General features: G+C 44.2%; 1 pseudogene; it reads left to right on the top strand.

The window, feature by feature from the left end:
- LOC129824571 (deoxynucleoside triphosphate triphosphohydrolase SAMHD1-like) overlaps positions 1 to 23,402 on the top strand; it is a 33,083-nt pseudogene extending 9,681 nt beyond the window's left edge.
- Positions 23,403 to 23,620: the final 218 nt, after the last annotated feature.

Below are 23,620 nucleotides of genomic sequence, written 5' to 3'. Positions count from 1 at the left end.
CTCCACTGTCTTTTCTACATACTTTATATCTGGTTTTAGTCGTTTAAGTTTACACTGAAAACGTTTGACCTTCCCCAAAATTATTTAGCAAAGGGGGAAACATTGACTTTGAGCCCACATAGAGAGACTGACGGACAGGGAGAGATGGAGAACAATGGGAGAGAAAATCACCTCAACCACATTGTACTTCATTTTGATTGAATTGATTTATTATTGTGAAAGAAGTAAAACCCCCTGAGCTGTTCTTCTATTCCAGCATCTATTCCCTGTTTTATAATGTAATGTGTGTAATGACCCTACTCTACCCACGGCCACATAACTAGAGATGCACCTTTACTATTCATCTATTCCCTGTTTTATAATGTAATGTGTGTAATGACCCTACTCTACCCACGGTTACATAACTAGAGATGCACCTTTACTATTCATCTATTCCCTGTTTTATAATGTAATGTGTGTAATGACCCTACTCTACCCACGGTTACATAACTAGAGATGCACCTTTACTATTCATCTATTCCCTGTTTTATAATGTAATGTGTGTAATGACCCTACTCTACCCACGGCCACATAACTAGAGATGCACCTTTACTATTCATCTATTCCCTGTTTTATAATGTAATGTGTGTAATGACCCTACTCTACCCACGGCCACATAACTAGAGATGCACCTTTACTATACATCTATTCCCTGTTTTATAATGTAATGTGTGTAATGACCCTACTCTACCCACAGCCACATAACTAGAGATGCACCTTTACTATACATCTATTCCCTGTTTTATAATGTAATGTGTGTAATGACCCTACTCTACCCACAGCCACATAACTAGAGATGCACCTTTACTATTCATCTATTCCCTGTTTTATAATGTAATGTGTGTAATGACCCTACTCTACCCACAGCCACATAACTAGAGATGCACCTTTACTATACATCTATTCCCTGTTTTATAATGTAATGTGTGTAATGACCCTACTCTACCCACGGCCACATAACTAGAGATGCACCTTTACTATTCATCTATTCCCTGTTTTATAATGTAATGTGTGTAATGACCCTACTCTACCCACGGTTACATAACTAGAGATGCACCTTTACTATTCATCTATTCCCTGTTTTATAATGTAATGTGTGTAATGACCCTACTCTACCCACGGTTACATAACTAGAGATGCACCTTTACTATTCATCTATTCCCTGTTTTATAATGTAATGTGTGTAATGACCCTACTCTACCCACGGTTACATAACTAGAGATGCACCTTTACTATTCATCTATTCCCTGTTTTATAATGTAATGTGTGTAATGACCCTACTCTACCCACGGTTACATAACTAGAGATGCACCTTTACTATTCATCTATTCCCTGTTTTATAATGTAATGTGTGTAATGACCCTACTCTACCCACGGCCACATAACTAGAGATGCACCTTTACTATTCATCTATTCCCTGTTTTATAATGTAATGTGTGTAATGACCCTACTCTACCCACGGCCACATAACTAGAGATGCACCTTTACTATTCATCTATTCCCTGTTTTATAATGTAATGTGTGTAATGACCCTACTCTACCCACGGCCACATAACTAGAGATGCACCTTTACTATTCATCTATTCCCTGTTTTATAATGTAATGTGTGTAATGACCCTACTCTACCCACGGCCACATAACTAGAGATGCACCTTTACTATTCATCTATTCCCTGTTTTATAATGTAATGTGTGTAATGACCCTACTCTACCCACGGCCACATAACTAGAGATGCACCTTTACTATTCATCTATTCCCTGTTTTATAATGTAATGTGTGTAATGACCCTACTCTACCCACAGCCACATAACTAGAGATGCACCTTTACTATTCATCTATTCCCTGTTTTATAATGTAATGTGTGTAATGACCCTACTCTACCCACGGCCACATAACTAGAGATGCACCTTTACTATTCATCTATTCCCTGTTTTATAATGTAATGTGTGTAATGACCCTACTCTACCCACGGCCACATAACTAGAGATGCACCTTTACTATTCATCTATTCTCTGTTTTATAATGTAATGTGTGTAATGACCCTACTCTACCCACGGCCACATAACTAGAGATGCACCTTTACTATTCATCTATTCCCTGTTTTATAATGTAATGTGTGTAATGACCCTACTCTACCCACGGCCACATAACTAGAGATGCACCTTTACTATTCATCTATTCCCTGTTTTATAATGTAATGTGTGTAATGACCCTACTCTACCCACGGCCACATAACTAGAGATGCACCTTTACTATTCATCTATTCCCTGTTTTATAATGTAATGTGTGTAATGACCCTACTCTACCCACGGCCACATAACTAGAGATGCACCTTTACTATTCATCTATTCCCTGTTTTATAATGTAATGTGTGTAATGACCCTACTCTACCCACGGCCACATAACTAGAGATGCACCTTTACTATTCATCTATTCCCTGTTTTATAATGTAATGTGTGTAATGACCCTACTCTACCCACGGCCACATAACTAGAGATGCACCTTTACTATTCATCTATTCTCTGTTTTATAATGTAATGTGTGTAATGACCCTACTCTACCCACGGCCACATAACTAGAGATGCACCTTTACTATTCATCTATTCCCTGTTTTATAATGTAATGTGTGTAATGACCCTACTCTACCCACGGCCACATAACTAGAGATGCACCTTTACTATTCATCTATTCCCTGTTTTATAATGTAATGTGTGTAATGACCCTACTCTACCCACGGTTACATAACTAGAGATGCACCTTTACTATTCATCTATTCCCTGTTTTATAATGTAATGTGTGTAATGACCCTACTCTACCCACGGTTACATAACTAGAGATGCACCTTTACTATTCATCTATTCCCTGTTTTATAATGTAATGTGTGTAATGACCCTACTCTACCCACGGCCACATAACTAGAGATGCACCTTTACTATACATCTATTCCCTGTTTTATAATGTAATGTGTGTAATGACCCTACTCTACCCACGGCCACATAACTAGAGATGCACCTTTACTATTCATCTATTCCCTGTTTTATAATGTAATGTGTGTAATGACCCTACTCTACCCACGGCCACATAACTAGAGATGCACCTTTACTATTCATCTATTCCCTGTTTTATAATGTAATGTGTGTAATGACCCTACTCTACCCACGGCCACATAACTAGAGATGCACCTTTACTATACATCTATTCCCTGTTTTATAATGTAATGTGTGTAATGACCCTACTCTACCCACAGCCACATAACTAGAGATGCACCTTTACTATTCATCTATTCCCTGTTTTATAATGTAATGTGTGTAATGACCCTACTCTACCCACGGTTACATAACTAGAGATGCACCTTTACTATTCATCTATTCCCTGTTTTATAATGTAATGTGTGTAATGACCCTACTCTACCCACGGTTACATAACTAGAGATGCACCTTTACTATTCATCTATTCCCTGTTTTATAATGTAATGTGTGTAATGACCCTACTCTACCCACGGTTACATAACTAGAGATGCACCTTTACTATTCATCTATTCCCTGTTTTATAATGTAATGTGTGTAATGACCCTACTCTACCCACGGTTACATAACTAGAGATGCACCTTTACTATTCATCTATTCCCTGTTTTATAATGTAATGTGTGTAATGACCCTACTCTACCCACGGTTACATAACTAGAGATGCACCTTTACTATTCATCTATTCCCTGTTTTATAATGTAATGTGTGTAATGACCCTACTCTACCCACGGTTACATAACTAGAGATGCACCTTTACTATTCATCTATTCCCTGTTTTATAATGTAATGTGTGTAATGACCCTACTCTACCCACGGTTACATAACTAGAGATGCACCTTTACTATTCATCTATTCCCTGTTTTATAATGTAATGTGTGTAATGACCCTATTCTACCCACAGCCACATAACTAGAGATGCACCTTTACTATTCATCTATTCCCTGTTTTATAATGTAATGTGTGTAATGACCCTATTCTACCCACAGCCACATAACTAGAGATGCACCTTTACTATTCATCTATTCCCTGTTTTATAATGTAATGTGTGTAATGACCCTACTCTACCCACGGCCACATAACTAGAGATGCACCTTTACTATACATCTATTCCCTGTTTTATAATGTAATGTGTGTAATGACCCTACTCTACCCACGGTTACATAACTAGAGATGCACCTCTTCCATTCCAGAGAGGGAAAACTAGAGGAAGAGTGTTATCAGCAATAAGATGTATTATTGTGTCCTGTAGGTGTTTAATGACCCCATCCATGGCCATATAGAGATGCATCCTCTGCTGGTCAGTATCATCGACACCCCTCAGTTCCAGAGGCTCCGACACATCAAGCAGCTGGGAGGAGCATACTTTGTCTTCCCTGGGGCGTCCCACAACCGCTTCGAACACTCCATAGGGTATGTAGGAGTGTGTGCACTAGCATCGAGTACAAGTGTGGGTGCCTGAGCACTTTATAGTTTAAAGGTGTGTGGGCTTGACCTATATAGGGTGTGTACACCTTTTTAAATCCACGATGCGGAGGGTACATGCGCTAATTGGGATTTAGTCTGTGGTTTTAGATGCCCTACCCTGCATTCAAGGTGTGTGTGTGTGGTGTCAGGAAAATAACCTCACACTCAACGTCAGCAAAACAAAGGAGATGATCGTGGACTTCAGGAAACAGCAGAGGGAGCACCCCCCCCCCCATCCACATCGACATGACAGTAGTGTAGAAGGTGGAAAGTTTTAAGTTCCTCGGCGTACACATCACAGACAAACTGAAATGGTCCACCCACACAGACAGCGTGGTGCAGAAGGCGCAACAGCGCCTCTTCAACCTCAAGAGGCCTCAAGAGAGAAATTTGGCTTGTCATTGATTTGAAAAGGCACAACAGAAACAGGTTCCTTTTCAGCCACTAGCCCCTTCCTTTAGCTCCCAGTTCCCAGTGGTTACATCGCTGGTTTCATGAGTTGTAAAATGGTTGTTGTGGTTGTGTGTTTCAGGGTGGGCTACCTGGCAGGTTGGCTGGTCCAGGAGTTGAAGAAGAGACAACCAGAGCTCGCCATCTCCCGTAGAGACATATTGTGTGTCCAGATCGCTGGTCTCTGTCACGACCTGGGTGAGTCACACACACACACACACACACACTTTTCTTCAATCTTACTTTCTCATGAATATCTCTCTCCAGGTCATGGTCCTTTCTCCCATATGTTTGATGGGATGTTCATCCCTAAAGTGCGTCCAGAATTGAAGTGGAAGGCAAGACCTTTCTTTCCTCATCCTGTCTCTTTTCCTTCTTTTTCACAGTGTCTACATGTCTGTGTTGTTGTTTGTGTCTATCTTCCTGTGTGTGCTCAAAAATGTGCAGGTCACCTGTATTTGTGCGTACGCTCACCTTGTGTGTGTTGCAGCACGAGAAGGCGTCCCGGGAAATGTTTGACCACCTGGTGCGTGAGAACAACTTGGGGCCGGTGATGGAGGAGTATGGCCTGGTCCTTCTTGAAGACCTGGTCTTCATCAAGGAGCTGATTGCTGGACCACAGAACACTGACCCTGACCCTGAGGATGTAAGTCAGCCAGCCAGTGAGCCTGTTAGTCAATCAACCAATTTAAGAATCATGGAGGGGTGGGTTTGTTTCCCACTTCTGACACCAATGGTAACGGAGACCGCCCTAGTGGTGGAAGTTTCGGTGAAGAAGCCCAAACATGACGATAACAAAACAGAAAATCTAAATTGGGGGTAAACTGAATAAATCAAATCATAGTAGAGCTTTCATATGAAACCAGACCTCAACACCTGAAATCCAGCAGCCATTCTGACTCTTGTTGCCTCCTCACTGAGACCTTCACCGCTAAACGTTACGATCAATCAACATTAATCAGTCAACAAACATCAATCAATATTACTTCATGAATATGATTTATTTATGCTTTCTAGCAGTTAATTGTCTACGGGTTGAATTGAAACTAATTTGGAGTTTCATGCTCGGATCTCAAAGGATTTGTCTTGTCTGAGTCTGTTCTTTTCCCTCCACAGTGGCCATATGAGGGCCGACCAGAGGAGAAGTCCTTCCTCTATGAGATTGTGGCCAACAAAAGGAACGGCATCGATGTGGACAAGTGGGACTACTTCGCCAGGTGAGTCCCCCAGTTGGACTTTATCCCTTTTAGAAACTATGATCAATTACTGGAGTAAGCTATATTAGAGATCTGACAATACATAGGACCATTGGAGTATATTAGGAAAATAGTGCACTATGGGCAACTTTTATTAAATAATCTTCAGGGCCTAAAATGAACACCTGCCAAATGCAGGTTGATTTTGGCTTTGGCAGGTAAGATGTCTATTTCACCAGCCACGTTGGTGGTCAGGGCTCCACAGTGTGAGCATTTCACTCGCATTTGTGAATAAAAAGTATGATCACATTTATAGTAAAATAAATGCGGCTGTTTTGTAGCCAAAGGATGATGAGGTCTTAGGTAAAAAATAGATAAGTAGAAAATAAAAGTAACAAATTAACAGCAGCAGTAAAATAATAAGCGAGGCGTTTTAGCGAGGCTGCTGCTCCAGTTTCTACTGTTCTGCCTGCGGCTATGGAACCCTGACCTGTTCACCGGACGTGCTACCTGTCCCAGACCTGCTGTTTTCAACTCTCTAGAGACAGCAGGAGCGGTAGAGATACTCTGAATGATCGGCTATGAAAAGCCAACTGACATTTACTCCTGAGGTGCTGACTTGTTGAACCCTCGACAACCACTATGATTATTATTATTGGACCATGCTGGTCATCTATGAACATTTGAACATCTTGGTCATGTTCTGTTATAATCTCCACCCGGCACAGCCAGAAGAGGACTGGCCACCCCCCACCCCTCATAGCCTTTCTTCCTAGGTTCTGGCCTTTCTAGGGAGTTTTTCCTAGCCACCGTGCTTCTACACCTGCATTGCTTGCTGTTTGGGGTTTTAGGCTGGGTTTCTATACAGGACTTTGAGATATCAGCTGATGTAAGAAGGGCTATATAAATACATTTCATTTGATTTTTACAGGGGGTGCCGGTACAGAATCCATGTGTGGGGGCACCGGTTAGTCGAGGTAATTGAGGTATTATGTACATGTAGGTAGAGTTAAAGTGACTATGCATAGGTTATAAATGGAGAGTAGCAGCAGCATAAAGGAGGGTCTGGGTAGCCCTTTGATTAGCTGTTCAGGAGTCTTATGGCTTGGGGGTAGAAGCTGTTAAGAAGCCTTTTGGACCTTGACTTGGCGCTTCGGTACAGCTTGCCTTGCTGTAGCAAAGAACAGTCTATGACTAGGGTGGCTGAAGTCTTTGACAATTTTTAGGTCCTTTCTTTGACACTGCCTGATATAGAGGTCCTGGATGGCAGGAAGCTTGGCCTCAGTGATGTACTGTGCCGTTCGCACTACCCTCTGTAGTGCCTTGCAGTCAGAGGCCGAGCAGTTGCCGTACCAGACAGTGATGCAACCAGTCAGGATGCTCTCGATGGTGCAGCTGTAGAACCTTTTGAGAATCTGAGGACCCATGCCAAATCTTTTCAGTCTCCTAAGGGGGAATAGGTTTTGTCATGCCGTCTTCACGACTGTCTTAGTGTGTTTAGACTATGATAGTTTGTTGGTGATGTGGACACCAAGGAACTTGAAGCTCTCATGTTCCACTACAGACCCGTCGATGAGAATGGGGGCATGCTCGGTCCTCCTTTTCCTGTAGTCCACAATCATCTGCTTTGTCTTGCTCACATTGAGGGAGAGGTTGTTATTCTGGCACCTCATGGGCAGGTCTGACCTCCTCCCTATAGGCTGTCTCATCGTTGTCGGTGATCAGGCCTACCACTGTTGTGTCATCAGTAAACTTAATGAGGATGTTAGAGTCGTGCCTGGCCATGCAGTCATGGGTGAACAGGGAGTACAGGAGGGGACTGAGCACGCACCTCTGAGAGGCCCCTGTGTTGAGGATGAGCGTGGCAGATGTGTTGTCACCTATCCTTACCACCTGGGGGCGGCCCGTAAGGAAGTCCAGGATCCAGTTGCAGAGGGAGGTGTTTAGTTCCAGGGTCCTTAGCTTAGTGATGAGCTTCGAGGGCACTATGGTGTTGAACACTGAGCTGTAGTCGATGAACAGCATTCTCACATACACTACCGTTCAAAAGTTTGGGGTCACTTAGAAATGTCCTTGTTTTTGAAAGAAAACCCCAAAAAATGTGTCCATCAAATTGATCAGAAATACAGTGTAGACATTTAATGTTGTAAATGACTATTCTAGCTGGAAACAACATATTTTTGGGGGGAATATCTACATTGGCGTACAGAGGCCCATTATCAACAACCATCACTCCTGTGTTCCAATGGCACGTTGTGTTAGCTAATCCAAGTTTATCATTTTAAAAGGCTAATTGATCATTAGAAAACCCTTTTGAAATTATGTTAGCACATCTTAATAAAACTGATGTTCTGATTTTAAAGAAGCAATACAACTGGCCTTCATCAGACTAGTTGAGTATCTGGAGCATCAGCATTTGTGGGTTCGATTACAGGTACAAAATGGCCAGAAAAATAACTTTCTTCTGAAACTCGTCAGTCTATTCTTGTTCTGAGAAATGAAGGCTATTCCATATAAGAAATTGCCAAGAAACTGAAGATCTCGTACAACGCTGTGTACTACTCCCTTCACAGAACAGTGAAAACTGTCTCTAACCAGAATAGAAAGATGAGTGGGAGGCCCCGGTGCACAACTGAGCAAGAGGACAAGTACATTAGTGTCTAGTTTGAGAAACAGATGCCTCACAAGTCCTCAACTGGCAGCTTCATTAAATATTACCTGCAAAACCCCAGTCTCAACGTCAACAGTGAAGAGGCAACTCAGGGATGCTGGCCTTCTAGGCAGAGTTGGAAGAAAAAAAGCCATATCTCCACTGGCCAATAAATGTAAAAAAATTAAGATGGGCAAAAGAACATAGAGGAAGACTGGGGGAGAAAGGTGTTATGGACAGACTAATCTAAGTTTGAGGTGTTCGGATCACAAGAAAGAACATTCGTGAGACAGAAAAAATGAAAAGATGCTGGAGGAGTGCTGACGCCAATCAAGCATTGGTGGCAATGTGATGGTCTGGGGATGCTTTGGTGGTAAAGAGGGAGATTTGTACAGGGTAAAGAGCCTTCCTTCTTCAAGATCCATCACTCCATTTTTCAATGCCATGCCCTATAGACGGCGCTTATTTTGAGCACAGCTCCAAACTATATAAGAACTATTTAGGGAAGAAGCAGTCAGCTGTCTATAATGGAGTGGCCAGCACAGTCACCAGATCTCAACCCTATTGAGCTGTTGTGGGAGCAGCTTGACCGTATGGTACGTAAGAAGTGCCCATCAAGCCAATCCTACTTGTGGGAGGTGCTTCAGGAAGTGTGGGGTGAAATCTCTTCAGATTACCTCAACAAATTGACAACTAGAATACCAAAGGTCTGCAAGGCTGTAATGGCTGCAAATGGATGTTTCTTTGACTAAAGCAAAGTTTGAAGGACAATTGTATTATTTCAATTAATTAAAAGAGTTAGAGGCTTATTGTAGTGGTTGTTCCACTGGATATCATAAGGTGAATGCACCAATTTGTAAGTCGCTCTGGATAAGAGCGTCTGCTAAATGACTTAAATGTAAATAACTTTGTCAACGTCTTGACTATATTTCCTATTTATTTTGCAATTCATTTCATGTATGTTCTCATGGAAAACGAGGACATTTCTAAGTGACCCCAAACTTTTGAACGGTAGTGTAGGTGTTCCTTTTGTCCAGGTGGGAAAGGGCAGTGTGGATCATCATTGGCTCTGTTTGGGCGGTATGTACATTTGAGTGGTCCTACAATTTACATTGTAACAGGAGCGGCCAAACCTCAAGTGGCCAATGTAGCGCAGCGGCCACACGCTCAAACGCAGAGAAATAGGCATCAACTTCCGACTCCCGGAATGGAAGGACTAAAGCTATATTTTTACTCACATCGAAGTGGGCTTGATGATAAGCAGCTTGTGGAGTCGCACTGGAGCCAGCTTCTAGCTCCAGTTGTCGGATCCTCACCTTGTCGATATCCATTTTCCTAATTTCAAGATCAAAATTAATCTGTCTCTCTTTATCTTTTTGCTGCATTTCTAACCGGGCCAGCCTCACCTTCAGCCTAGCGGCCCCGTCTGAACGACCTGAAGCAGAAGATAAAGGATCGAATCGAGGCAATGTAAGGGGGTACGAGCAACCCCTTCCTCCGCCCTGTCCTCCGACTTGGCATCGGAAGGTCTACCCGTCTCCTCTCCTTGCAATGAGAGAATTCGGTCTCATTAAACCCTCCCTGACTAGCACCAAAAGCTCAGCCTTTAGGGCTTTCTCAGGGATAACAAATCCATAATGGTCAGCTATAGCTAAAAGGTCTACTTTCCGAAACCTCACAACAATCAATAGAGGGCGCATCAATGAACTTGGAGATGGCTGAGGCAGCCATCTTGTACACAACAATTTACTGAACACACAAACTAAACAAGTCATCCAAACTCACAACCTACCATCATACCTCAATCACTAACCACAGAGAGCTCAGTGCAGCAGGGTGTGGTGGGTTTAATGGAGTCCCGGATGAGCCCCCATTATGTTACGCACGCCTCTGAGAAGAGGGAACGCAACACCCTGCTACAACTCAACGTGAAGCGAAAGAGGTATGGACTGTAGGTGCGAGTAAGGATGACAAAAAGGCAGAATGGACCGCTCACTAGGATTTATTTCCTTTACACGGTAATATGGGGAAAAGGGGCTGGACGGAACCAAAGCAAAGAAAGTAAATATCAAAACTCCCCCTCTCCTATCTAACCTGCCTACCCACTACTTCCTAACTTAGCACCACCTGGTGCCCTAACCAAAATACAGGGGGTGGTCCGCCCAGGTCTTACCTAGTGTGCATAGACATAGTAAACACTACAGGTATATGTATGCCCGCAGGCCTCTAGCAATCCCAAGGTGCCTTCCACTTCCCCCCTGGGAACAAATGAAACAGAATAACAAACCATCCACTTCACAACAAAACTGAGTCAACTAACTCAGGCCACTAAAGAAGCTCTGACAAAGCAACAAACACAAAACATATCAAAGCTGCTACCAGCAACAACTAACACAGTACATACCATCAACCAACATGCTATAACCCTCAGCCATCAACCTTCTCTCTCAGCAATGATCTATATAACATTCAATCTCTCTCTACATTTCTTCTCTCCTATGATCTCTCTCTGCACAGAACACTGGCTTTTATAGCTTCAGGTGGCAATGGTAATTAGAGACAGCTGTATCTTGACGAGGGGGCGGGGTCAGCTCTCCAATCATCCATTTGGGGCCGACCATTCAGCTGCTTGGGGAGAAATTCCAGGAAGCCATCTCCTGAAACACTCAAATAGAAACTACAACACAGAAACTGGGGAACGTAACACATTCAGAAATCTCTTCCAATACACATTGCCTGTGAGCATCAGAGGTGAACTGGTTGCATACACAGCTCGAGCAAGACATTCATCAGCATTTCTCTGACTACGTTCCTCCATTGAGTCAAATAACCTTCTGATTCCAGGAGGACCATGAGCTGTTGCTTAGGTGTCTGGTTCATAAGTTTCACCTCGACTTGAAGTAGAGGGACTTTTGTCAGAGGTTGCTTGTTGTGAGCGCTGAGGGAACTTTATGCACTTGGCCAGATGATTCTGCATCTTTGTTGCATTCTTCACATATGATTTGGCACAGCATTTGCAAATGTACACAGGTTGTCATTCTAAATTACCTGCAGTGAAATGTCTCCATACATCAGATAGTGCCTGTGGCATTTTCCTGTAAAGAGTAGGAACAAATTATTAAAGGAAACAACAAATACAATTCCATATACAGATAAAGAGTTAAGTAGTTAAACAACTCATTTGTAAGATAAATGTTTTAGAATGAAACATGTATGAAAACAGGTGAATCAACACTCCTCGGTTAACCACAGTTTTTGCTACTAACTAGCAGAAATTGTTAACAAGTTAGAAATGATTTAAACACACTTTGCTGTTGGCTACTATTTACTAGTTATCAAAAACATTATCTGTTATAAAATATATTCACCCCACCCAGTATTGTAATCAAAACTTACCAGAAAGCATGTAGTCCTTGGCTCAGACAGTGTAGTAGTGTTGGGCTCAATAGCATCTCATTAGTGTGCAAGATCTTGAGAATCAGCTGTCCTTGTGATGGAAGAATGCACTGTGCATGCAGAGGGTTGCAATTCCATTGAATTGGGGAAAGTTTAACCTAAATATGCCACAAGACCTAGAATTGCCTCTTGTGTTTCCCACAAAACAGGTTCACTGTTATAAGATCACTTTTTTAAATGAATTTAAGCAACATTCCCCAGATTCCCGGGCTTAAGTTCCCAAGGAAAAGTTCCGGGAGAGTTTCCGACCCTTTGCAACCCTAGTCTCTACACCATTTCACATTTTGCTACATAAGACCGAATCCTGGTGGTGAGTCACATACATGTTCTTCCTCACTTCATCTAACCTGACCTCTGCCCAAAGTGCTCTTCTCTAAGTCACGGCTGTCCTGATCACTTCTACCAGACTGTGTCTCTTCTCCCATAGGATCCCTGATGACGAACAATAATATCCTGACAGAATGTAAATGTTATACGTTCCCCTCTCTCCCTCAGTGACATGAAGAAGTATATTTCATATCAGTCGGAACCCATCAAAAGTTACAGGGTTGATGATTTCATCTGAAATCTGCCATAATGGACGCTTGGTGTGTACAACAGGGAGTAGCATTTGAATGGAAGCTTCACACAAAGGAACTTTTGTTGGATTAATTGGGTTAAAATCTTCCTAGAAGTGACAGGGTTGACGGAGGGACATGTCAAAATGTCGAATTTTAGCACTTAAGCCTTTATTCATATAAAATAATCTGATTAATTGAATTCTCCATGTGGTCTATATTAAAGGGCACTTCATTTAATATAACAGGTTTTAAATTACAATATTGGTGCACAATTTCTGCTTAAAGTATCAAAGAAACACAACACTCATTTTGTGGAACTACCATTTCATTGTAGAGCAAAGGAAATGCATAAACATTTACATTTTGTTTAGTGAGATCCTTTTTTTTTTACATAAATGACAACAGGAACATTGAAAATGATTTTTCTTTTATTTAAAAGAAGTTAAACAACATTTTAACATAATGGATAAAACAGTATGATAGGTAAAGGAAAACCCAGACAAAACCAACAGACTCCCTCACTTTCTCACTCCACAGGGACTGCTTCTACCTGGGCATCCAAAATAACTTTGACTACCGTCGCTTCCTCAAGTTTGCCCGTGTGTGTGAGGTGGATGGGAAAAATCAAATCTGCACCCGAGACAAGGTAAATGCTTCAGCTTGGCCCTCAATTACACCTCCTATTCATTCCCTTCATTTATGTTTTCATTCAACTTTTCATTATTGGTAAAGTAGTTAGGGATTAGCCTAGTTTAGTGGTGATATAGTTAGGGGTTAGCCTAGTTTAGTGGTGATATCCATGTGTGTTGTCCACATACAGGAAGTTTAGTGGTGATATCCATGTGTGTTGTCCACATACAGGAAGTGGGTAATCTGTATGACATGTTCCACACACGCAACTGCCTGCATAGAAGAGCCTACCAGCACAAGGTGTGCAAAATCATAGAGACAATGTAAGTACTCTCACCTCAACAGGTGTTTAATCGAGGTAACTGCCAGATAGAGGAAACACCAACATCGTGTCTTAATAGGGCGTTGGGCCACTACGAGCCAGAACAGCTTCAGTGCACCTTGGCATCGTTTCTAAGTGTCTGGAACTCTAGTGGAGGGATGCGACACCTTCCACAATACATTCTATCATTTGTTGTTTTGTTGATTGTGGCAGAATATCCCATAAGTGTTCAATTGGGTTGAGATCTGGTGGCTGAGACTGTCATGGCATATGGTTTACATCGTGTTCAGGCTCATCAAACCATTCAGTGACCAGTATTTATGGTCAGTATTTATTATGGATCCAAGGCGGCGGCTTCTCTTCCTGGGGTCCGGCAAAATTTAGGCAGTTATACAACTTAAAAAACATTACAATAGATTCGTTACAGAATTCACAACACACTAAGTGTGTGCCCTCAGGCCTTTACTCCACTACTATCTACAACGAAACATCCGTGTGTGTGTGTGTACGTTATCATGCGTGTGTATGTGCCTATGTTTGTGTTACTTCACAGTCCCCGCTGTTCAATTAAATCTGATTCTCCTGCATCAGTTACCTGATGTGGAATAGATTTCCATGTTGTCATGGCTCTATGTAGGACTGCACCTCCCATAGTCTGTTCTGGACTTGGGGACTATGAAGAAATCTCTTGTGGCATGTCTTGTGGGGTATGCATGGGTCTCCGAGCTGTGTGCCAGTGTTTTAAATAGACAGCTCGGTACCTTCAGCTTATCAACACCTCTTACAAAAACAAGTAATGAGGAAGTCAATCTCTCTTCCATGAGAGCATTCAACTGAAATGTGTCTTCCGCATTTAACCCAACCCCTCTGAATCGGAGAGGTGCAGGGGTCATTTAACCCAACCCCTCTGAATCGGAGAGGTGCAGGAGTCATTTAACCCAACCCCTCTGAATCGGAGAGGTGCAGGAGTCATTTAACCCAACCCCTCTGAATCGGAGAGGTGCAGGAGTCATTTAACCCAACCCCTCTGAATCGGAGAGGTGCAGGGGTCATTTAACCCAACCCCTCTGAATCGGAGAGGTGCAGGGGTCATTTAACCCAACCCCTCTGAATCGGAGAGGTGCAGGGGTCATTTAACCCAACCCCTCTGAATCGGAGAGGTGCAGGGGTCATTTAACCCAACCCCTCTGAATCGGAGAGGTGCAGGAGTCATTTAACCCAACCCCTCTGAATCGGAGAGGTGCAGGGGTCATTTAACCCAACCCCTCTGAATCGGAGAGGTGCAGGGGTCATTTAACCCAACCCCTCTGAATCGGAGAGGTGCAGGAGTCATTTAACCCAACCCCTCTGAATCGGAGAGGTGCAGGGGTCATTTAACCCAACCCCTCTGAATCGGAGAGGTGCAGGGGTCATTTAACCCAACCCCTCTGAATCGGAGAGGTGCAGGGGTCATTTAACCCAACCCCTCTGAATCGGAGAGGTGCAGGAGTCATTTAACCCAACCCCTCTGAATCGGAGAGGTGCAGGGGTCATTTAACCCAACCCCTCTGAATCGGAGAGGTGCAGGAGTCATTTAACCCAACCCCTCTGAATCGGAGAGGTGCAGGAGTCATTTAACCCAACCCCTCTGAATCGGAGAGGTGTGGGGGGCTGTTTTTTCAATCTTTATTAACAGCATGCCACTGGCTTTACTCAAAGCCTAACCCTAACCCTTTACTCAAAGCCTAACCCTAACCCTTTACTCAAAGCCTAATCCTAACCCTAACCCTTTACTCAAAGCCTAATCCTAACCCTAACCCTTTACTCAAAGCCTAATCCTAGCCCTTTACTCAAAGCCAGTGGCATGTCATTAGTAAAGATTGATAAAACAGCTGCCTTGGGGAATTCCTGATTCTACCTGGATTATGTTTGAGAGGCTTCCATTAATGAACACCCTCTGTGTTCTGTTAGACGGGTAACAATCTATCCACATTATAGCAGGGGGTGTAAAATCATAACACATGCTTTTCCAGCAACAGACTATGATTGATAATATCAAAAGCTGCGCTGAAGTTTAACAACACAATCCTTTTATCATCAATTTCTCTCAGCCAATCATCAGTCATTTGTGTAAGTGCTGTGCTTGTTGAGTGTCCTTCTCTATAAGCGTGCTGAAAGTTGTTTACATTGTATGTTGTCAAACACTAAGGGTTGAAGATTACTAAGTGTTGGTAACAGGCTGATTGGTCGGCTATTGGAGCCAGTAAATGGGGCTTTACTATTCTTGGGTAGTGGAATGACTTTAGCTTCCCTCCAGGCCTGAGGGCACACTCTCTAGGAGGCTTATATTGAAGATGTGGCAACATCATCCCCTATTATCCTCAGTAATCTCCCATCCAAGTTGTCAGACCTCAGTGGCTTGTCATTGTTGATAGACAACAATATTTTTTTCACGTCTTCCACACTCACTTTACGGAATTCAAAAGTACAATTCTTGTCTTTCATAATTTGGTCCGATATACTTGAATGTGTATTGTCAGCATTTGTTGCTGGCATGTCATCCCTAAGTTTGCTTATCTTGCCAATGAAAAATAAAATTCAAGTAGTTGGCAATATCAGTTTGTTTTGTGATAAATGAGCCATCTGATTCAATGAATGATGGAGCCGAGTTGGCATTGTTATCCTATAGGGACATAGTCGTGGTAGCCAAAATAATGGCCTGCCCAGCATGTTTGTTGCTTAATTAACTCAGAAACCACACCTGTGTGGAAGCACCTACTTTAAATACGCTTTGTATCCCTCATTTACTCGAGTTTCCATTACTTTGTCAGTTTTTAAAAACTTAAAAACAAATTCTTATCTACAATGACGGCCTACACCGGCCAAACCCGGACGACGCTGGGCCAATTGTGCACCGCCCTATGGGACTCGCAATCACGTCCGGTTGTGATTCATTCTGGAATCGAACCAGGGTCTGTAGTGACGCCTCTAGCACTGAGATGCAGTGCCTTAGACTTCTGCGCCACGCGGGAACCCTACAGTACCAGTCAATAGTTTGGACACACCAACTCATTCAATGGTTTTGTACTATCTCTACATTGTAGAATAATAGTGAAGACATCAAAACTATGAAATAACACATATGGAATCATGTAGTAACCAAACAATGGTAAAACATATCAAAATATACACTGCTCAAAAAAATAAAGGGAACACTTAAACAACACAATGTAACTCCAAGTCAATCACACTTCTGTGAAATCAAACTGTCCACTTAGGAAGCAACACTGATTGACAATAAATTTCACATGCTGTTGTGCAAATGGAATAGACAAAAGGTGGAAATTATAGGCAATTAGCAAGACACCCCCAATAAAGGAGTGATTCTGCAGGTGGTGACCACAGACCACTTCTCAGTTCCTATGCTTCCTGGCTGATGTTTTGGTCACTTTTGAATGCTGGCGGTGCTCTCACTCTAGTGGTAGCATGAGACGGAGTCTACAACCCACACAAGTGGCTCAGGTAGTGCAGCTCATCCAGGATGGCACATCAATGCGAGCTGTGGCAAGAAGGTTTGCTGTGTCTGTCAGCGTAGTGTCCAGAGCATGGAGGCGCTACCAGGAGACAGGCCAGTACATCAGGAGACGTGGAGGAGGCCGTAGGAGGGCAACAACCCAGCAGCAGGACCGCTACCTCCGCCTTTGAGCAGGAGGAGCACTGCCAGAGCCCTGCAAAATGACCTCCAGCAGGCCACAAATGTGCATGTGTCTGCTCAAACGGTCAGAAACAGACTCCATGAGGGTGGTATGAGGGCCCGACGTCCACAGGTGGGGGTTGTGCTTACAGCCCAACACCGTGCAGGACGTTTGGCATTTGCCAGAGAACACCAATATTAGCAAATTCGCCACTGGCGCCCTGTGCTCTTCACAGATGAAAGCAGGTTCACACTGAGCACATGAGCACATGTGACAGACGTGACAGAGTCTGGAGACGCCGTGGAGAACGTTCTGCTGCCTGCAACATCCTCCAGCATGACCGGTTTGGCGATGGGTCAGTCATGGTGTGGGGTGGCATTTCTTTGTGGGGCCGCACAGCCCTCCATGTGCTCGCCAGAGGTAGCCTGACTGCCATTAGGTACCGAGATGAGATCCTCAGAGCCCTTGTGAGACCATATGCTAACACATGCACATTTGTGGCCTGCTGGAGGTCATTTTGCAGGGCTCTGGCAGTGCTCCTCCTGCTCAAAGGCGGAGGTAGCGGTCCTGCTGCTGGGTTGTTGCCCTCCTACGGCCTCCTCCACGTCTCCTGATGTACTGGCCTGTCTCCTGGTAGCGCCTCCATGCTCTGGACACTATGCTGACAGACACAGCAAACCTTCTTGCCACAGCTCGCATTGATGTGCCATCCTGGATGAGCTGCACTACCTGAGCCACTTGTGTGGGTTGTAGACTCCGTCTCATGCTACCACTAGAGTGAGAGCACCGCCAGCATTCAAAAGTGACCAAAACATCAGCCAGGAAGCATAGGAACTGAGAAGTGGTCTGTGGTCACCACCTGCAGAACCACTCCTTTATTGGGGGTGTCTTGCTAATTGCCTATAATTTCCACCTTTTGTCTATTCCATTTGCACAACAGCATGTGAAATTTATTGTCAATCAGTGTTGCTTCCTAAGTGGACAGTTTGATTTCACAGAAGTGTGATTGACTTGCAGTTACATTGTGTTGTTTAAGTGTTCCCTTTATTTTTTTGAGCAGTGTATTTTAGATTCTTCAAAGTAGCCACCATTTGCCTTGATGACAGCTTTGCACAAGCTTGGCATTCTCTCAACCAGCTTCACCTGGAATGCTTTCCCATCTATCTTGAAGGAGTTCCCACATATGCTGAGCACTTGTTTTTCTGCTTTTCCATCACTCTGTGGTCCAACTCATCCAAAACAATTTCATTTGGATTGAGGCCGGGTGATTGTGGAGGCCAGGTCATCTGATGCAGCACTCCATCACTCTCCTTCTTGGTCAAATAGCCCTTATACAGCCTGGAGGTGTGTTGGGTCATTGTCCTGTTGAAAAACAAATGATAGTCCCACTGAGCTCAAACCAGATGGGATGGCGTATCACTTCAGAATGCTGTTGTAGCCATGGTGATTGTGTGCCTTCAATTCTAAACAAATCACTCACAGTGTCATCAGCAAAGCACCCCCACACCATCACACCACCTCCTCCGTGCTTCATGGTGGGAACTACACATGAGGAGATCATCTGTTCACCTACTCTGCATCTCACAAAGACCAAAAATCTCGAATTTGGACTCATCAGACCAAGGACATATTTCCACCGGTCTAATGTCCATTGCTTGGGTTTCTTGGCCCAAACAAGTCTCATTCTTATTGGTGTCCTTTAGTAATGGTTTCTTTGCAGCAATTCAAACATGAAGGCCTGATTCACGCAGTCTCCTCTGAACAGTTGATGTTGAGATGTGTCTGTTACTTGAACCATGTGAAGCATTTATTTGGTCTGAAATCTGAAGTGCAGTTAACAGTAATGAACGTATCCTCTGCAGCAGAGGTAACTCTGGGTCTTCCTTTCCTGTGGCGGTCCTCATGAGAGCCAGTTTCATCATAGCACTGGATGGTTTTTGCGACTGCTGGAGTGCTGCATCAGATGACCTGTCAAAGTTGTTGACATTTTCCATATTGACTGACCTTCATGTCTTAAAGTAATGATGGACTGTCGTGTCTCTGCTTATTTGAGCTGTTCATGCCATAATATGAACTTGGTATTTTACCAAATAGGGCGATCTTCTGTATAACACCCCTACCTTGTCACAACACATCTGATTGGCTCAAACGCATTAAGGAGGAAAGAAATCCCACAAATGAACTTTAACAAGGCACACCTTTTATTTGAAATGTATTCCAGGTGACTACCGTTACTACTGTTAGGTTCAAATCTTTCAGAGTAAGTAACTCACGGACACTAGAGAAGCTTGACCAAGTTTAATTCTTCCCAAAGGGTCGTTACAGCTGTAATTCAGACACAGACATGGCTTCTCCCGTGGTGGTATTCATACCCCACTTTAGGTGGAGTCTCCTCCTTATCGCTAAACATTGCATCATTCTTGCTAAGCAGGGAACTAAGTGATATGAGCCTTCAGCGGTTTCTCCCCTTATTAGTACTGTCACATGCGGTTGGTTTCCTTGCACTCAGCCCCTCCCAAGCTTCATTATGGCACCCCTCATGTCTCCTTTGTAACTAATGTTCCTATACTCTGAGTATAACAATGTTCAAAGTTTACCCCAGAATCCAATAGTGTGCAAAGCTGTCATCAAGGCTAAGGGTGTCTAGTTTGAAGAATCTCAAATATAAAATATATTTTGATTTGTTTAACATGTCTTCATTTTGATGTCTTCATTATCATTCTACAAAGTAGAAAACAAAGGAAAAACCCTGGAATGAGTAGGTGTGTCCAAACTTTTGACTGGTACTGTATCTCTGTCTTATTTCCTATCTTTTATACATTCATACAGGTTCTCAGAAACCTTTCTGCTGTATGTTATTTGTTCAAAATTAGATGTTATATTGTCTTGTCTTTTTTTCAGGATCACAGAGGCCTTTGTCTTGGCGGACCCCCACATCCAGATACAAGGTTCAGGGGGACAGATGTTCACCATCTCATCAGCAATAGAGAACATGGAGGCCTACACTAAACTCACTGGTCTGTTCAACCCCATAGAAATATAAAGTGTAGAATGGCTCTGGTCTGTTCTACGTACTCTCAAAACTCTGGTTGTCTGGGTTTTATGCCAGGCGTCAAGGCTGTCCAAACAGGCTGGGTTTTATGCCAGGCGTCAAGGCTGTCCAAACAGACCTGGGTTTTATGCCAGGCGTCAAGGCTGTCCAAACAGACCTGGGTTTTATGCCAGGCGTCAAGGCTGTCCAAACAGGCTGGGTTTTATGCCAGGCGTCAAGGCTGTCCAAACAGACCTGGGTTTTATGCCAGGCGTCAAGGCTGTCCAAACAGACCTGGGTTTTATGCCAGGCGTCAAGGCTGTCCAAACAGGCTGGGTTTTATGCCAGGCGTCAAGGCTGTCCAAACAGGCTGGGTTTTATGCCAGGCGTCAAGGCTGTCCAAACAGACCTGGGTTTTATGCCAGGCGTCAAGGCTGTCCAAAAAGGCTGGGTTTTATGCCAGGCGTCAAGGCTGTCCAAACAGACCTGGGTTTTATGCCAGGCGTCAAGGCTGTCCAAACAGGTTGGGTTTTATGCCAGACGTCAAGGCTGTCCAAACAGACCTGGGTTTTATGCCAGGCGTCAAGGCTGTCCAAACAGACCTGGGTTTTATGCCAGGCGTCAAGGCTGTCCAAACAGGCTGGGTTTTATGCCAGGCGTCAAGGCTGTCCAAACAGACCTGGGTTTTATGCCAGGCGTCAAGGCTGTCCAAACAGGCTGGGTTTAAGCCAGGCGTCAAGGCTGTCCTAACAGACCTGGGTTTTATGCCAGGCATCAAGGCTGTCCAAACAGACCTGGGTTTTATGCCAGGTGTCAAGGCTGTCCAAACAGGCTGGGTTTAATGCCAGGCGTCAAGGCTGTCCAAACAGACCTGGGTTTTATGCCAGGCGTCAAGGCTGTCCAAACAGACCTGGGTTTTATGCCAGGCGTCAAGGCTGTCCAAACAGGCTGGGTTTTATGCCAGGCGTCAAGGCTGTCCAAACAGACCTGGGTTTTATGCCAGGCGTCAAGGCTGTCCAAACAGGCTGGGTTTTATGCCAGGCGTCAAGGCTGTCCAAACAGGCTGGGTTTTATGCCAGGCGTCATTCCATACCTTTTTTTTTGTGTGGCACATTCCTGTCCATATAATTACTGCTGGGTTTGGTTTGCATGATTACCTCTCATCTTCCCACACTCCTTATCACCTTGTCTCTCCCTCTCCCCTGTCTCTCTTCCTCTCTCCTCCCTCTCTCCCTCTCTCCTCCCTCTCTCCCTCTCTCCTCCCTTCCCCTGTCTCTCTCCCTCTCCCGTCTCTCTCCCTCTCCCCTGTCTCTCTCCCTCTCCCCTGTCTCTCTCCCTCTCTCCTCCCTTCCCCTGTCTCTCTCCCCTGTCTCTCTCCCTCTCCCCCCCTTCCCCTGTCTCTCTCCCTCTCCCTGTCTCTCTCCCTCTCCCCTGTCTCTCTCCCTCCCCCCTCTTCCCTTGTCTCTTTCCCTCTCCCTTGTCTCTCTCCCTCTCCCCTGTCTCTCTCCCCTGTCTCTTTCCCTCTCCCCTGTCCCCCCCCCCATTCCCTTGTCTCTCTCCCTCTCCCCTGTCTCTCTCCCTCTCCCCTGTCTCTCTCCCTCTCTCCTCCCTTCCCCTGTAGACCATGTGTTTGAGCAGATTCTGTACTCGTCCTCCCCTGTGCTGGCTGAGGCCAGAGAGATCCTCCAGAACATCACCTGCAGACGCCTCTACAAGTGTGTGGGAGAGGTCCATGCTGTGGAGCCCATGGAGGTTTCACAGGTGTGTGTGTTTGGGGAGAGGATATCCTTCCATGGCTTACTAGTGGAGCTTTCTACGAGGTTCATATTATGTGCCTCTCATCCTCATCTTCTCTTCCCCCAGCAAATGCTCCTGGACTGGGCAGGCAGGGTGGCGAGGGCCAGGCCTCTGAATGACCATCCAAATGTTACTCTGCAGCCAGAGGACTTTGTTGTCAATGTGAGTGTCCAGTCTTTTCACCTCAATCAGGGAACTGATTGAATACATTTTACCACCCCCCCCCTTCTCTATAGTTAACCCTTTGTTACCAGTTGCTCTGTTGAAAAGAAGTATCTCTTTGCATGTCCATCTCTCCCCCGTATCTTTCTCTCTCTTTCTCTCCATCAGATCATCAACATGGACTGGGGTATGAAGGAGAAGAACCCCATCAACAACGTGCGTTTCTACTATAAGAACGACCCAACCAAAGCTTTCCCGATCCGCCAGGTCACTACTTCAATCCACTTACGTATACCTATTTTAGAATTATCCAATCATCTTTGGAGCTTGGAAACATGATAAAAGGCAATTGTTGTTCCTGTAGGTGTCCAAGCTGCTGCCACAATGCTTTGCTGAGCAGATTATCATGGTCTACTGTAAGAAGACCGATGAGGAGACCATGGAGGCAGCGAAGGAGAACTTTGTCCAGTGGTGCATGGACATGAACTTCTTCAGACCTCAGGTCAGGAGCCTCTCTTTCATTTATATATCATTTTATCTCAAGCTTTCAGCGTTTTTACGTTGTGTGGGGAAGATGACAGTGCAAGGCTAAGCCAGCTAGCTATCACTATCTTACCTGCACAACACACAGTATTTTCCCTATGTTTAACATTTACACTGGTGTCCCTGTGTGTTTCAGGTCATATTTATTTAGGATGGAGATGTGATTGCACCAGAGCTCACCCCTCTTTAGGCAACCTGGGCACACAACAATGACAGTGAGGATAATGATGAAGAGGATAGCCAGGGAGGAAGAGGCTGCGCTGCAGTCAAAGGTGCACAAGAGAAGGCGAAGACCAGACTCTTTTAAGAGGAAGATGAGAAACGAGAGAGTATCCTTCTGTTTACGGCAGTGGTTACCAATCATGGTCTTTGAGGGCTACAGGGTATGCAAGGTTTTGTTCCAACCCAGCACTAACACACCTGGTTCAGCTAATCTAGGTCATTAAGATGAACTGACTAGCTGAATCAGGTGTGTTCATGATGGGTTGGAACAAAAGCCTGCACACCCTGTTGCTCCCAAGGACCAGGGGTTGGTGACCACCACCTCAAGAAAATGTGAGTCAGACTTTCAGAAGAAGTCTCTTTAATCAGGGTTCTGTTCACTCTGATTCAGTTTTGCC

This window comes from Salvelinus fontinalis, chromosome 26 (genome assembly GCF_029448725.1).
Source record: "Salvelinus fontinalis isolate EN_2023a chromosome 26, ASM2944872v1, whole genome shotgun sequence".
NCBI lineage: Eukaryota > Metazoa > Chordata > Actinopteri > Salmoniformes > Salmonidae > Salvelinus > Salvelinus fontinalis.
This window is presented reverse-complemented; position numbering and strand designations above follow the sequence as displayed.